The 18069-nt window shown below is 40.3% G+C and overlaps 1 protein-coding gene across 2 annotated transcripts in view; it reads right to left on the bottom strand.

The window, feature by feature from the left end:
• TAB3 (TGF-beta activated kinase 1 (MAP3K7) binding protein 3) overlaps window positions 1–15380 on the bottom strand; it is a 101749-nt gene extending 86369 nt beyond the window's left edge. The window contains exon 1 of one of the 2 annotated variants that reach the window (XM_059051510.2): window positions 15205–15380. The gene's annotated coding sequence lies outside the window, so the exon portion shown is untranslated. The remainder of the gene's footprint in view (window positions 1–15204) is intronic. The other variant, XM_059051513.2, reaches the window with a different exon arrangement.
• Between the last annotated feature and the right edge of the window lie 2689 nt (window positions 15381–18069).

Here is an 18069-nt window from a genome sequence, read left to right as displayed (position 1 = left end):
TATCCTTCTCAAACACTTCCAAAAGATAGCAGAGGGAGGAACACTCCCAAACTCATTCTATGAGGCCACCATCACCCTGATACCAAAACCAGACAAATATGTCACAAAGAAAGAAAACTACAGGCCAATATCACTGATGAACACAGATGTAAAAATCCTGAACGAAATACTAGCAAACAGAATCCAGGAGCACATGAAAAGGATCATACACCATGATCAAGTGGGGTTCATCCCAGGAATGCAAGGATTCTTCAATATACGCAAGTCAATCAGTGTTACACACCATATTAACAAATTGACGGAGAAAAACTATACGATCATCTCAATAGATGCAGAAAAACCCTTGACAAAATTCAACACCCCTTTATGATAAAAACCCTCCAGAAAGCAGGCACAGAGGGAACTTACCTCAACATAATAAAGGCCATATATGACAAACCCACAGCCAACTTCGTTCTCAATGGTGAAAAACTGGAACCATTTCCACTAAGATCAAAACAAGACAAGGTTGCCCACTCTCACCACTAGTATTCAATCACAGTTTTGGAAGTTTTAGCTACAGCAATCAAAGAAGTAATAAAAAGAATCCAAATCAGAAAAGAAGAAGTAAAGCTGTCACTGTTTGCAGATGACATGATACTATACATAGAGAATCCTAAAGATGCCTCCAGAAAACTACTAGGGCTAATCAATGAATTTGGTAAAGTAGCAGGATACAAAATTAATGCACAGAAATCTCTTGCATTCCTATACACTAATTTTGAAAAATCTGAAACAGAAATTAAGGAAACACTCCCATTTATGACTGAAACAAAAAGAAGAAAATACCGAGGAAGAAACCCATCTAAGGAGACAAAAGAACTGTATGCAGAAAAGTATAAGACACTGATGAAAGAAATTAAAGATGATACAAACAGATGGAGAGATATACCATGTTCTTGGATTGGAAGAATCAACATTGTGAAAATGACTCTACTACCCAAAGCAGTCTACAGATTCAACGCAATCCCTATCAAACTACCAATGGCATTTTTCACAGAACTAGAACAAAAAATTTTCACAATTTGTGTGGAAACACAAAAGACCCCGAACAGCCAAAGCAATATTCAGAAAGAAAAATGGTGCTGGAGGAATCAGGCTCCCTAACTTCAGGCTATACTACAAAGCTACAGTAATGAAGACAATATGGTACTGGCACAAAAGCAGAAATATAGATCAATGGAACAGGACAGAAAGCCCAGAGATAAACCCACGCACATATAAGCACCTTATTTTTGATAAAGGAGGCAAAAATATACAATGGATAAAAGACAGCCTCTTCAGTAAGTGGTGCTGGGAAAACTGGACAGCTACATGTAAAAGAATGAAGTTTAGAACACTTCCTAACACTATACACAAAAATAAACTCAAAAGGGATCAAAGACCTAAATGCAAGGCCAGACACTATCAAACTCTTAGAGGAAAACATAGGCAGAACACTCTGTGACATAAATCACAGCAAGATCCTTTTTGACCCACCTCCTAGAGAAATGGAAATAAAAACAAAAATAAACATATGGGATCTAATGAAACTGAAAAGCTTTTGCACAGCAAAGGAAACCATAAACAAGATGAAAAGACAACCCTCAGAATGGGAGAAAATATTTGCAAACGAAGCAACTGACAAAGGAGTAATCTCCAAAATTTACAAGCAGCTCATGCAGCTCAATATCAAAAAAACAAAAAAACTCAATCCAAAAATAGGAAGAACTAAATAGACATTTCTCCAAAAAAGATATACAGATGGCCGACAAACACATGAAAGAATGCTCAACATCACTAATCATTAGAGAAGTGCAAGTCAAAACTACAATGAGGTGTCACCTCACACCATTCAGAATGGCAATCATCAAAAAATCTACAAACAATAAATGCTGGAGAGGGTGTGGAGAAAAGGGAACCCTCCTGCACTGTTGGTCGAAATGTAAATTGATACAGCCACTATGGAGAACAGTATGGAGGTTCCTTAAAAAACTACAAATAGAACTACCATATGACCCAGCAATCCCACTACTGGGCATATACCCTGAGAAAACCGTAATTCAAAAAGAGTCATGTACCACAATGTTCATTGTGGCTCTATTTACAATAGCCAGGGCATGGAAGCAACCTAAGTGTCCATCCACAGACGAATGGATAAAGAAGATGTGGCACATATATACAATGAAATATTACTCAGCCATAAAAAGAAACGAAGTGAGTTATCTGTAGTGAGGTGGATGGACCTAGAGTGTGTCATACAGAGTGAAGTAAGTCAGAAAGAGAAAAACAAATATCATATGCTAACACATATATACGGAATCTAAAAAAAAAAAAAAGGTTCTGAAGAACCTACGTGCAGGACAGGAATAAAGATGCAGACATAGAGAATGGACTTGAGGACATGCGGAGAGGGAAGGGTAATCTAGCACAAAGTGAGAGAGTGGCATGGACTTACATATACCACCAAATGTAAAACATAAGTAGTGGGAAGCAGCCCCACAGCACAGGGAGATCAGCTCGGTGCTTTGTGACCACCTAGAGGGGTGGGATAGGAAGGGTGGGAGGGAGGGAGACGCAAGAGGGAGGAGATATGGGGATATATGTATATGTACAGTTGATTCACTTTATTATAAAGCAGAAACTAACACACCGTTGTTAAACAATTATACTCCAATAAAGATGTTAAAAAAACAAAAGTAGTACACGTCCTGAAAAATGGCTTAGGCGCTCCTCCACTCCCACCCTGTGACCTCTCTTTCAGACTTGGGTCTTTCTGCTGTTTTTCAGGGACTGTTTTGAGCTTAGATGTCCTGATATACGTAGTGGTGGTACCACTGAAAAGGACCTCAGAGTTGAGGATAGGATGAATATCAAAGTCATAATTTAATTTTTAAAAAAACAGTATGGAATTGGCATAAAAACAGACACATAGATCAACAGTACAGAACAGAGTCCAGAAATAAACCCACACATATAGGGTCAACTAATTTATGACAAAGGAGCCAAGAATATACAATGGAAAAATGAGTCTCTTCAATAAATGGTGTTGGGAAAATTGGACAGCCACATGCAAAACAATAAATGGACCACTATGTTACACTATACCCAAAAATTAATTCAAAATAGATTAAAGACATGACTGTAAGACCCCAAACCATAAAACTCCTAGAAGAAAACATAGGCAGTAAGCTCCTTGACACAGGTCTTGGTGATCACTGTTTGGATCTGACACCAAAAGCAAAGGCAACAAAAACAAAACTAAACAAGTGGAATTACATCAAACCAAAAACGCTCTGCACAGTGACGGAAACATCAAGAAATGAAAAGGCAACCTACAGAATGGGAGAAAATATTTTCAAATCATACATCTGATAACGGACTAATATTCAAAATATACAAAAAAAACTCACACAACTCCACAGGAAAAAAAAACAATCTGATTAAAAAATGGGTAGATGTGTATAGACATTTTTCCAAAGAAGACATATAGATGGCCAAAAGGTACATGAAAAGGTGCTTAACATCACTCATCATCAGGGAAATGCAAATCAAAACCGCAATGAGAATACCACCTCACACCTCTCAGAATGACTATTATCAAAAAGACAAGAAATAACAAGTGCTGGCAAGGATGTGAGAAAGGGAACCCTTGTGCACTGTTGGTGGTAATGTAAATTGGTTCAGCCACTATGGAAAACAGTATGGAGGTTCCTCAAAAATATCAAAAATAGAACTACCATACAATCCGGCAATTCCATGTTTGGGTATTTATCTAACGAAAACAAGAACACTAATGAGGAAAGCTATATGCACCCCCCCCCATGTTCACTGCAGCATTATATAAATTATAAAATAGCCAAAATATGGAAACAACCTAAGGGTCCATCAAGGAATGAATGGATAAAGGAAACTGTGGTGTATTATTCAGCCTTAGAAAAGAATGAAACCTTGCCATTTGTGACAACATGGATGGACCTCAAGGGCATTATGCTAAGTGAAAGAAGTCAGAGGAAGAAAACATCATATGGTCTCTATTATATGCAACATCATATAGTCTCTATTATTTGCAGAATCTTCAAAAGAAAAAAAAAGCTCATAGATACAGAAAACAGATTTGTGATTGCAAGAGGTGGGAGTGGAAGAAATGGGTGAACTTGTTTTGTTTTAGTTCAAATAAATAGAAAAAACAAAATTTTTTTAAAGAAAGAGCAGGTACCTTCCTTAACTTTTTACAAGTCCGCCAAAACTGGACAATAAAACAAAATTAGAGGCCAATCTCACGCAAGAACAAAGATACAAAGTTCCTATGTTAAGTAAGAGGAAAATGTGATAAGGACCAAGTTGGATTTATTACTGGAATGCAAAGTTGATTTGGCATTAGGAAAACTATTGATATAATTTGATTCAAGAAGCAAAATAATATATTAACAATAGGAAAAGCATTTGATAAAATCGAGTATCACTCATGATATGAGCTCTTACCAAACCAAGAACAGAATGAAACTTTAATAGAGTGACAGGGAAAAAAATTAAACCAAGTATATTTAGAGAAGAAATGTTGAAAGTTTTCCCTTTGAGAAAGGGAACTAGAAAATAGTGCCCTCTACTACCACTTCTATTCACTTAGTTTATGTTATAATCTAAGTACTAGTCAGAACACTAAGAAACAAAAGTGTAACAGTTTGAAAGGAAAAAACAAGATTCTAAAAGATAAATTCCTAGAAGTAATAAACGTTTAGCACAACTGATAGATACAAGCTTGATATACAAAAGTCAATTGTATTTTTACAAACAAATGAAATCTATACAAACTTACAATATCAAAAAATATCAACATCTAGGAATAAAACTCTCAAAAGTTGTGAATGACTTTTGGAGAAAATTATAAACATTACTGAGAAAAATTAAAGAGGACCTAAATAAATGGAGTGGTATATCATGTCCATGAATTAGAAAGCAACATGATAAAGATGTCAATTCTTCCTAAATTGCTCTATAGATTCCATGCAAACTCAGTCAAAATCCCTCGGTATGTTGTGTCAGTGTGTGTATGTGTGATGTGTGGGAAGTTCCAAGGTGATACTAAAATTCATATAAATGTGCAAAGGGCCAATAGCCAAGATGCTCTCAAAGGACAGCTGGGTGGAAGAACCTGTTCTACTGAACATCAGGACTTACGACAAAGCTACAATAAAGAAGAGAGTGTGGTATCACTGCAAGGACCAATGGAACAAAACAGACAGCCGAGAGACACAACCAGAGACACAGGAATATCTGATTCCTGACAATAGTAGGGAAAAGACAGTGTGCTGGGCCAATTAGCTATCCATGTGGAAAAAAGTAATATTGTCCTCTTCCTCACACGATGCACAAAAATTACTTTCAGGTAGGTGTTAGATCTATATAAGAAAGCTAAAACATAAAGCTTCTGTAAGATGACAGAGAATATCTTCAAGACCTTGGGATAGGAAAGGATATTCTAAACTGAACCTGATGTATAGTTTAAACATAAAAGAAAACACTGATAAATCATACTACATTAAAATTTAAAACTTTGGTTTATCAGAAGACACATTAAAAATGAAAAAGCATGCCCTTGCAGTGAGTGAGGGCTCATTTCTAGCATACAGTAAAGAACTTCTAAAAATCAGCAAGTCAAAATAGGCAAGGGAGTACATGACACATTTCTGAAGGAATACCACCCAAAACAGTTATAAAAGCACAAATCGCAGTCACCTAGATCTAGTTTTAAATCTGACACTTTCCCTAAGATTTACAGACTAAAAGATTTTTACTATATATAAACATTTTCAAAATTGTTTAGATGCCCATATTAAAATAAACCAGTTTTCTCATTCTTTCTCTAGTCACAACTCTAAAACAAATATGTATCATTGAAAAAGGTCCTGTTTAAGAAATCTTTGCCCACTCCAAGGTCAACAAAGACATTCTCCAAAAACTGAGACCTACCTACATACCCATCAACAACAGAATGATATATAATGATATATTCACATAATGAAATATACAGTAATGAGAAGGAATAGTTAACAACTATACACAATACAGATAAACCTCACATTCATAATGCTGCAAAAGAGAGCAGAGTAGGATTCCATTTATATAAAATACAAAAGTAGGCAAACCTAATCTTTGATGTTAAAAGTCAGGGAAGGGCTTCCCTGGTGGCGCAGTGGTTAAGAATCCACCTGTCAGGGCTTCCCTGGTGGCGCAGTGGTTGAGAATCCACCTGCCGATGCAGGAGACACGGGTTCGTGCCCTGGTCCGGGAAGATCCCACATGCCGCGGAGCAACTAAGCCCGTGAGCCATGGCCGCTAGGCCTGCGCGTCCGGAGCCTGTGCTCCGCAACGGGAGAGGCCACAACAGTGAGAGGCCCGCATACCGCAAAAAAAAAAAAAGAATCCACCTGTCAATGCAGGGGACACGGGTTCAATCCCTGGTCCGGAAAGATCCCACATGCCGTGGAGCAACTATGTCTGTGTGCCACAACTACTGAGCCTGCGCTCTAGAGCCCGTACTCTGCAACAAGAGAAGCTACCACAATGAAAAGCCCGCGCACCGCAACAAAGGGTAGCCCCCACTTGCCGCAACTAGAGAAAGCCCTCGCACAGCAACGCAGACCCAATGCAGCCAAAAATAAAATAATAAATAAAATTAAATTTTTTTTAAAAAGTCATGGAAATGGTGGGGGGATGATAGGGCAGCAAGTGACCAAAAGGGGCTTCTGAAAGTGGCTGGTCATGTTCACTTTCTTGATCTGGCTGCTGGTACACAAGTGTGCTCAGTTTGTGAAAATTCACTAAACTGTTCACTACTGATGCGTACTTTCTGTACATACATTAAATTTTAATTTTTTGATGTGTACTTTCTGTACATGTTAAATTTTAATAATTTTTTAAGTGTGAAAGAGTACCTATTTTTCAAAATTGATTAGGGGATATGAAAGCAAAAAAGTTTGAAGTCCACTACTTCAGGTCAAAGCACAGAAATTAAATAACTAACAAAAACTTAAAAAGCGGGTATTAGACAACATGCTAATTACCAAAAAATATTGATAGAGCTGTCAAACCAACTAGAGACTCTCAAACTTACAGTAACAATGGTTTGAAACTATTTGAACCCTGAAAGATAAACTGATTTATATCTAGATTAGTGACTAATGCTGATTCATAAAGATCCAAGACAAGCAACTTGACCTTATAGGTTTTTTAAAATTTATTTTATTCAAGTACAGTTGATTTATAATGTTGTGTTAATTTCTGCAGTACAGCAAAGTGATTCAGTGATATATATATATAAATATATATACACATTTTTTTCTTTTTTTTCCACATTCTTTTCCATTATGGTTTATCACAGGACACTGAATATAGTTCCCTGTGCTATACAGTAGGTTTTTATTAAATAAAAGGGTCTTTCAAATCTTAGAAATAAATAGATTCACACATCTAGTCAAATCTCCTAATTTTATATACAAACGAAGAAACCACCGTCCTTTGAAGTTGGGTGATTTGTCCAAGGTCATAAGCAGCTCTTGATAAGTGGAAACAACTGAAACTATTTAATTAAGTTCTCCCCTCTGCCAATTTTCTCTAAGTTCTAGGGGCTTTCCACCCACCAAGAGTACTTGTTTACTTACAGTGTCCCTCAACACATACCATATTCAATTGAAACATTTTCATCCAAATTTTACCGACTCAAAATTAAGTTCTTTGCCATCCATGACTAATAGCCAAAACCTATTTCTGGGGCAGAAAAGATAAGACTTTCTAAAGTAAAGCTCATGATGTGCAACCTAACAGATAACTTTCTGTTTACACTAAGTGATGACTGTGACATCAGTCTTAAGGCATATGTTACAATTTAGAATGACAATGCCACCTATAGTACACAGTACCCTGAAAAAGACAAAATAAAATCAATCATGACCACAAACTGAAGCCAACACAGATAAACAAATGTGCTAAATTAGTAACAAATTATTGTACTAACTTAATATTAATTTCTCAATCAAAATTATAAGTACTTTCTGCAATTCATTCCAGTTAGCTTCTACATCCAATATGAAGTATACCTTTTATATATCTTTAACATTTTAAAAAGAATGTCTTGTCATTCTGAAGCTAAATCCACCAAACGTGAATAGTACATAAAACTCATTTAGTCCAACATATTTTTAAATTATAAAAATGCTTTAGTCTCACCCTAACACCATAGCATTCTTTCCTCTATCATAGGACTCCTCTTATTTCAAACTATAAAGTTCAGTGCCAAGACGACTCCCTGAACTTGCCAACCCCAGGGGAAACACCTGGCCTTTTGAGGACCTGCAGAAAGCTTACATCAGAAAATGGTTTCATGTCCTGGCTATTGTAAGTAGAGCTGCAATGAACATTTTGGTACATGACTCTTTTTGAATTATGGTTTTCTCAGGGTATATGCCCATTGGTGGGATTAATGTCATGAAGAGATTAGTGGTAGGACGGGAATAAAACACAGACCTACTAGAGCATGGACTTGAGGATATGGGGAGGGGGAAGGGTAAGCTGGGATGAAGTGAGAGAGTGGCATGGACATATATACACTACCAAATGTAAAATAGATAGCTAGTGGGAAGCAGCCGCATAGCACAGGGAGATCACCTCTGTGCTTTGTGACCACCTAGAGGGATGGGATAGGGAGGGTGGGTGATGCAAGAGGGAAGAGATATGGGAACATATGTATATGTATAACTGATTCACTTTGTTGTAAAGCAGAAACTAATACATCATTGTAAAACAGTTATACTCCAATAAAGATGTTAAAAAAAAAAGAAAATGGTTTCATGGCCACAGAAACTTATTCACTAAAGATTTTAAATGACCTAACAACTAAATGCAACATGGTACCCTCGAATGGATCCTAAAACAGAAAAGGACATTAGTGGGAAAACTAGTGAAACCAAATAAAATCAGTTTAGCTAATAATAATATACCAATGTTAGTGTCTTAGTTTTGACAAACGTACCATCACTACGTATACCTGGATGAAAGGTATATGGAATTCTGTACTATTTTTGCCTATTTTTAAAAAAATAACTCAGTGAGAACTACCAAAAGTCAAAAGTTTGCACATCACTTCTGACCCAATCACATGTCCACAGTCAGTATCTTCAAGCAATGTTGTCTCCACAATCCTACAAAGCCTAAAAAGGGGATGAGGAGAGGTTCCCAGAAGGGACTCTTTAAATGCCACCTATTTCTCCAATATTACTACATAAAATAAACCCCAGAAAAGCCACAAACACACACACACACACAAAGATGCTTACTTTAGGCAGGGGTGAAAATGAAAAGCTATGAAACTATTTCTCAGTGGAAAGGGAGAAGAACAATCCTATTTAAGTACAAAAGAGGGACTTCCCTCTATTGGTCCAGTGCCTAAGAGTCTGCACTCCCAATTCAGGGGGCCCGGGTTCGATCCCTGGTCGGGGAACTAGATCCCACATGCCTCAAGTAAAGATCCCGCATGCTGCAACTAAGACCTGGCGCAGCTAAATAAATAAACAAATAAATAAATATTAAGTACAACAGATATGGGCAGTGGACAGCCAAGTAGAGAGGGGTATTCTAGCAGTCCTAAAACAGTAAAGCTTAATAATATATATATAACATTTCTCACGCACTCACCAATGGGCCAGGTACTGTTTTAACTGCTTTATATATATTAACACATTTAATCCTCCCAAGAACCTTGTAAAATAGGCAGTACTTATATCTACATTTCACACATGAGAAGTTCTGTAAGTGATGGAACAGAGACTGACGGCAACCACTACAGTACACAGCTTTTTGAGAAGCCAAGCCAGGAAAAAGCTCCTGCCTTCCAGAGACCAGGTCCCACTACTTACCCTGTCCTTAGCCTCCACCAGAAGAAAGCCCTCTGCCCAAGGCTGGGGAGTTCTTGCTGGAATCGTGAAGCAATGTGACCCCACCACGCCACCCGCAAGATTGTCTTCATAATCTTTCAGTACCTGATGCACTCAGTGCATATTCTTGTTGAGACACTGTTATACATATAAGTTAGCTTTTATAGTACTATCAGTCTTCAAATTCAGATATGCTGGGCTGGCCTGGGAACCTAAAGGCCATATGTGACATTACTTCTGTGGGAAAATGGTGCTGACTTCCTAAAAGAAAGTCTTATAAATGAACCAATTAGAAATTAAGGCTCTGTCTACACAGACTCTGGCCTTATAGCTCAACAAATTTTAATGAAGACTGCAATTACTAAAATAATCCAGTTTTGCTCATAACGTCAAAGTGGCACAGTTCCTTATACCTAACATAATAGAAATGGTGTTACTGAAAAAAATTAGTTTAATATTTTATGAATTTCCTGCACTATGGCCAATTTTGGATGTATCCAGCAATGAATATACTGCTCTCCCTGGTCCCCCCTAAGCTCTGAATTTAAAATTAACAAATAAATAAATATATCTTAACACACACAAACACACACACACACCCAGAACAGAAGGGGTGTTATATCAGAAGGTAGCTAAAGTCGTAATAGAAGCAGTAATAAAGATGATGACAAAGTAATAATAATAGCAAGAAGAACTAACTCTTTCTGAGCATTTATCATTGCTAGGCATGTTCTAAATACTGTACATCCTCTGGCTCATTTAATCCTCATGAAAATCCTGTGAGGTAGATATTACATTATCCCAATTTCAAAAATGAGGAAACAGGTCAGAGATTAAGCAACTTGCCCAAGATCACAGAACTAGTTAGTGTCAAAAGTAAGATCCGAACATTTGAGCATTTTACCCCTAGAGATTTTATTTTTAACCACTGCAGTCTGTGTGTAATTAAATAATCTAGTAAACTCTTAAAATAAACAGTACTTAACTCAAATTCATTTTTAAACAAGATTGGTTTGGAGACAAAAAAAAAAAAAAAAAAGGTCCCATCTCGCCTTTTATTAGAAATATGTCCTTCAACCAAGCTAAGACTGAACACATTCATGGATAACAAATTCTAAATGTATTTTGCTTTGCTTTTATCACTTTGAAATACCTCAATTGTTTGAACCATACAAACGGTGGTAACAGCATGCAACTTCAACAACAAACTAATAAAACTCTACTTTAAAATCTTTTGATTAAAAAAAAACACTGTCCATGTTTACCACTAAGTAAACTTGGGTAAAATAACTGCAAGAGTTCCAATACCTTTGAAAAGTTTCAGAACAGCAGCAAGAAATAGCGGGAACAAGATATTCCTTTTATGACAAAGAAAAATTCTGTTTTATCCACAACACTGTAACATCTGCTCTAAGGACAAACATTCACCACAAACATTAACCTGGGATAGACTGAACTTCAACTGTATTTCAAAACATGTGCCTAAATTCAGAAATTCTCCACTGACCATCTAAAAAGACTAACAGTTTAATCTCCCAGAAGAGCCACCTGATCCACATAACAGATAGTTTTGAATAGCTTAACCTGTGCTCCCTACCATCCCATGAGTAATTAACAAAAAGCATGCAACCCCTAACAACTTCTGGAGCACAAGCTGTTTTTTTAAATCACCTACTTGAACCTCAGAACTTGCCTTCCCAGGAAACAAAGATCTAAGGTGCCAGGTTTCCAAGCTAGTCCACTAAAGCTTAAACACCCATAAGGTTACAGGTATAGTAAAATACCAAACCTGCATGGGCAATGTTTCTATGGGAAAACCCATTTAACAGTCAACTTAGAATAAAAGAATATCCCTGCCCCAATAAGCCTTGGAAGCAAAAAAGAATTCTTCCCTCCTCTAACTGGGAGTCAGCTCCCCTAGGACCACAAGCCTAGGCTTCCATGATCAAGGCCATGGAGGAGGAAAGGCATGAAAAAGGGCAGTCGACAGTGTATCAGGCTTCAGAGTTAGAAGGACAAAAAGGCAGAAGTGTAGTGGAAGGAGATCCTGGGATGAGGAAGGCACGACCTACTTGCGAATAAAGGATGAAGGGTGGGATGGCAGCTAAAAGGAGCAAGGAAAAAGTGTGTGACGGTTGGGGTGGGCTGCAGAAGACAATGAGGGAACAGTGGCTACTCCTGCAGCAGATGGGCTTTTACAAACATTCCTCCTTAATGCTTCAGAGAGAAGGAAAAGAAACTGTGGCAAGGGTCTTGACACTGCCTCCCTCTCTCTGGCTACTCTCATTCTCCTTTGCAAGAAAGAAGGGAGTGGGTAAAGGGCTCCTGTCCGGGTCCCTCTTGACCTCCTAGAGCACACGGGTTTGGAGAAGGGGAGTAAACTCAGAGAAGTTTCCTTGCCCTCCTTGTCATCATTCATTCTGTCAAAGACTTCAGTGTCAATTGAGAACTAATGGAAAGCTCCAGATACCAGCAGGAACAGCATCAGAAAGAGAGGAAGGAAAGGAAGGAGAGAAATTTGAAGCAGGAGAGAAGTGGGATGTTAGAGGGTCAGACAAATAAATTAATAGAACTGCCAATAAATTAAACTATAATAAATGTTCTTAAGTATTTAGGATTAATTCATTTTGACAGTTTCAAAAATTTCATAGGACCATTTCACTTTCAGACAAATTAGTATTTGTGGTCATGGTAATAAACTGAGGCTTATTATAAGGAAGGTATGAAAATAAACTTCTAAATACATATGAGACAATCTCCTGGTGTCTTTTCTTTATATAGTGGCAATATAAATCATTTCAGAAAGGCTGTTTTATTTACTTGGTGAGCACTCAGTTACATTATCATTTGTTGATGTTTTCGCCTCAGTAGCCCAAATACGGTAATTACCTTCACAAGTAAGGAATATATTTAACCCTTTCTTGGGAGTATAACTATTATGAAAAACTTGCTCTTTCATTACCAAACATCGCCCATGAGGATTTCAAGATATTATATTTCAAGCAAAGCTCCAAACTCCATAAAACATAAGCAGATGTGTCCTGAGGAGCACAGGACTTTTTTTTTCTTCCAGCCTCTTATGCCCATGTTTCCAGAACTTCCAGCCAGGGATAATTAATTCAACAAGTAAACCTAACCAAATGACCTGGTAGAGGATGAGTGCCAGCACTTAGCATTCTTTTTTTTTTTTTTTTTTTAATTTCAGCTTTCAGCGGCTACTCTTCCAGTTGAACTCTCTCTTGAGCAGAGATAATGGCCAGGTAGGAAAGTTCAGCATCAAGTCAAAGATGCAAGAGCAGAGGCCAGTGGGGGACAAAAGTGACCAATGACCATGCACTGGGAAGATGTTTCTACTGTTTCACCAACGTCTCAGATCTTTCACTCCCTAGTCCCATAAAAGATTATGCTGGATCCAAGAACAGCTGCTGTATTTTCTGCAAACCACAAACTGGGTCCAAAACCTCTGTACTAAATTAAAGAGAAGAAAAACATCTGCTATCAAGTACTTCACTTGCTGGAGAAGGTGGGTGGGTGGGTATGTGTGCGTAAACCTCCAAGTTATGATAAAGCAAATTCAAATCCTTATAAACAGTTCATATTTTATTTTAGTAATGTAATTTGAAAAGCTACTCAGGACCAGAATAAACAAGGTATCTGATCTTTGAAGTGTCTTGGGCATGCTGAAACCGAAGGCAAAGATACTGAAAACATCTGAATTTCAGATAGGTCACTATCGACTACTAGGAATCCTCACTAACCAGCAGACTTCTGCTAAAATGTTAACCTCTGGCTAGAAAATGGAAAAATCTGCAAAGAAAAAAAAAATGAGATTATCTTCAGCCAAGTACACTGAAAGCTTTTAAGATTACCAACAGAATTGAAAGGTTTCTTTGTAACAAAAATTTCCATTTTCATAAAATGTGTATTAATCAGCACATACACTTATGCAGAGTATAGTAGAAAAAATCACATATTCTAGAATCAGACACACATGAGTTTGAGTTCTCTAGCTCCACAATTTACCAGCTATATGACCTACTCAGAAAAGTTACTGAAGAATACTGGCGGTTAGTGTTTATCTGTACAACAAAGATAACATCTTTAGCACAGGATAGCTATGGGGATTAAATGCAAACATACATAACCCACCAAGCCCAGTGCCTGAATACTCAATGTTAGCTCCCTTTGCTCCAACACAAACTGTACAGAGTGTGTTGACAGTGTGTCAAAGAAACATGTGGAAGAAAATTCAGAGTGACAGAACACAGATTATTACGTTCGGTCAAATATAAAGATAAAAATCACATATGCAATATTTACCTTCACTAACGTGTGGAAAAGAAGCTAAGTTTGTCAAAATGTTCTTCTTTCCCATTCATTCTTGTTCTTTTACAAACCAGAACTAAATACATCACATGCCAAAATTGTTGTCTGGTTAACAAACGTTGCTGATGAACATGGAATTGATAAGCCCCGTCTGGACCAAAGGTGACAAGTTTTCTTAAGCAATTTAAATAAATTACGTTTCGGTAAGGACACAAATGCTTTGCATCAACGGTATGAACTTCTGACTTTATATTCAGCTTACTTTATAACCCACCTTGTCCCCCACCCCATCCCCCCAAATCCTGCTTTTAGGCACCTTAATAAGCCGGCACACAGCACTAAACTATAGAATTCCAACTGGGAATAACTCTAATCTGTTGTTGGACCTCAGAGGACTGCTTGTGTGATCTTCTTTAAACGAACGTCAACAGTATCTTCTCCTTACTCCACACCTGCCAACAATCATTTGCAAACCTCTTTCAGAACAATTACTACTAACCATCCCCAGGTCTCTCAACACCCTCGACAACCCCAACCTTGGTGCTGCTAGTCTTCATTCCCAAACGCTTTGCTGGGGCTTCAAACCAGTCCACTGAGGTTCACTACTTGCAATGCCCAGGGTCCGCCGAGGAAGGACATCATCCCTCTCGGCTCGGGGGGCGAAGGCCAACCCAGGCCCCCGGCCACTCCCTCTCTCCTCGGCCTCCAGGGGCGTCCCGGGAGGGCGCGGGCGCGCCAGGCCCTGCGCAAACCTCCGGCAGCCCCGCATTTCCCGGAGTCCGCCGCAGCCCCAGGCCGAGACGAGCCCTCGGGACACCCGCAGACCAGCACACGCCCAGCGCCCGGGAGAGGGGTCAGCGGGACGACCCCAGGGCCACCCCCAACGTCCCGGCTCGGGCAGGTGCCGGGCCTCCTCGCGGACACTCACCCGCAGCCGCTGCTCCCCGTCCGCCGCTGCCGCCGCCTTGCCCTCACGCCAGTCGCCAGCTCCCACGGGGGGTCCGGCCCGGCGCCGCTTCTCCGCCCGACCCCCCCTTGAGTGCGCGCTGCGCGGGGCCCGGGTCCGGTGAGAGGAGGAGCAGCCGCCGCCGCCGCCGCCCCCTTTCCTCCCTCCTCCTTCAATGCGTCCCTCCCACCGAGACCCGCCTCGTGTTTCCTGGATCCGGTCTCGGCGAGAGCTTGGCAAGCGAACCTCCGGCTTCAGGGTTCGCGTCGAGCGCCGTCGCTCGCCAGGCACAAAGATGGCGCCGCCGGGGGACTGCCGATGGTGATCTCGCGAGGCTTCCTCCACAACCACGGGAGGGCGGGGACCCACAGGAAAGGCGGTCAATGAGGGTAACCTAAGCTGACTTCACAGCAAACGCTACCCCATATCGGAAACGTGCAGCACCAGGCGAAAGTTATTGCGCCTGCGCGCGGAAGGACGAGGACGCATGCCCAGAACAGCCCCTGAAATAGGACCCAGTTCTCCGTGTTTTACCTGTTTCCTCTGGAAGCGCGGGGCGGAGAAGCAGGGGGCGGAGCAACCAGGACCCAAACCAGGGAAAGGATTGGACGGGACCCGGAGGCGAAGTGAGAGACCGTCCCTTAAGGCTTGGTCATCCCCCCAGAGCACGAACAGCCTACACACTTTGGCGTCTCCGGGAGTCCTCCAACCCTTTCCTCTCCCTACTCTCCCTGTCACCGAGTATTCTTTGCAAAGTCTCAGCCGCCCCTTCATCCTGTTGTCGGTTCGCCTGCTGTATGCAACCACAGCCCTTCTGTTTCTCATGGCACCATCTAACTTTCTCTTTCATTCTGGCACTACATGAGCCTTCCAAGTCTCATACTAAAATAGCTGCTTCTGCCCCTGGTTTATTTTTCCTCGCTCATTCATTTATTCATTCATTCAAACTCTCTGCTTTTCAGAGTTTCCTATGTGTCAGGTACTGAGGAAACATGTGCTCTGATCTCAGGGATCTGTTGGCCTAGGATGGAGATGGGTGAGAAAAAAAACAATGACAGTTCAGTACAGTGAATTCTGTGATAGAAATGAGTACAGAGAGGAGTGACAGATATTGGAGGCGGGATGTCATGAAATACTCTATCAAAGAGAAAATTCTTGAGGGGAGTCTCACAGTCATGGGATTTAGTCCAGTGAATCAGTCGGGGTGATGTCAGGAAACAAACCACCCCCAGTATTTTCACGGAGAGAATTTAATATAAAGAATTGATCATTATATAACCAAAAAGGCAAGAAGAGAACCCTTAATATATTGTTGAGGTAGCAACTGCAGGAAGCAGCTACTATGCCTGGAACTAGTGGAACCAAGGAAAGCAGTTGGGATTATTACAGTCATTACAATTCAGATATTTAGACCAGGGGCGTTGTGGAGCTGAAACTCAGACCTCTGAGGAGGAAGCAGCACCTGCCGATGCTGGTGTCTCTGAGGGAGGCTTCAGATGCTGTGTCTGCAAGTGTGGGGAAAACTGCAAACTGCATCCAACTGCTGCTATGGGAAGGAACTGCCACTGTCCTGAGAGCTTCCAGTCTCGCTGCAGCCTGGGAATGAGAGTGCGACACATAAAGCAGAGCTGAACCCGGCCCACATTCTGAAGCAGAGAGCAGCTCCAGTGTTGAGAACCACTCATTTTGGAAGCTGGATGTGGTCAGAAAGGGAGCCATTCGCTCTTGTCACACACCCACGCATAGTGGGAACCAGTGTGTTAAAACATTTGTAGAAAACCTGCTTCAAGTTCAGGGTTTCATACCAAACAGAGCCGCCCCAGCCAACTCACAAAACCATGAGTGAGCAATAAATGTGTATTGTAGTATGGCACTGAGACTTTTGCTTATTACATGGCAAAAGTGGAACAGCAGCTCTATCCACAAAGTGAGCAGGAGTTAGTCTCCTTCTGTCTTCTTGCTCCACCATCCCTAGATTGCCATCCTAGTATATTTGGTCCAGAATGGCTCAGCACCACATGACATTCCAGTCATTAGGAAAAGGAAGGCCTACCCATTTTCTTTAAGGGCAGTATCCATGGGTTGTTAACATCACTTAATCATATTACTGTATCTACCTGCAGGGTAGACTGGGAAATGGGGTCTCATTCTAAGCAGTCTTGTCCCTAGCTAAAAATTCTATGACTTTAGAAAAAAGGTTGGGAGGACAACCAGCAGCCCCATAAAATAATCAAAACTCAGATCTTGACTTAAAATTCTTTCTTCCCTCTCCCAGTTGGGTCCTGCCCCCAGTGAGGAGCTTGAAGTCAAAGAAGCAGGTATAACCCTTATCTTTCTGTTCCCTAGGCTTCCATTTCTCCTCCCCTGTTGTGCTAACCGCAGTTTCTTCTCCTCTAGGGAATAAGAGGGTGGGAATGGAGGTGGGCAAATTATTGCTTTACAGGTACAATCATAAGATAGCTTTGTCCTCTCTGGATATGACAGGTGTCTAAAGTCAGCTCTCTCCCTCTCTCTCTCCCGGTTTCATTTGGGGGTTCTTCTTAGGCTCCCACTGGGAAGATTTGATAGCACATCCTAGGACACAAATGATGCTCTTTCTTCTATCTGGCCTCTCTCTCGTCAGCCCCTTGTCTCTTTTACTTTTTGTTGCTGCTGTAAGTCCTCTCTAGGCTGTCAGTGCTTTCTATGTGATAGGCATCCAAATGCTGGCTCTCTCATGGGGTGAGTATGATTCTTCAGCACGTTCCTCGTGGCACAGTTGTTTGATATGAATCAAGCTTTTCTAACTTCTTCTCAGTTCCTGCCGTTTGTAGAACACCCAGAACTTCTTACTTCTGGTATCACCTC

This window comes from Kogia breviceps, chromosome X (assembly GCF_026419965.1).
Source record: "Kogia breviceps isolate mKogBre1 chromosome X, mKogBre1 haplotype 1, whole genome shotgun sequence".
In the NCBI taxonomy this organism is placed as follows: Eukaryota; Metazoa; Chordata; class Mammalia; order Artiodactyla; family Physeteridae; genus Kogia; species Kogia breviceps.
The sequence above is the reverse complement of the archived record's forward strand: the minus strand, read 5'-3'. Positions and strand labels throughout refer to the sequence as shown.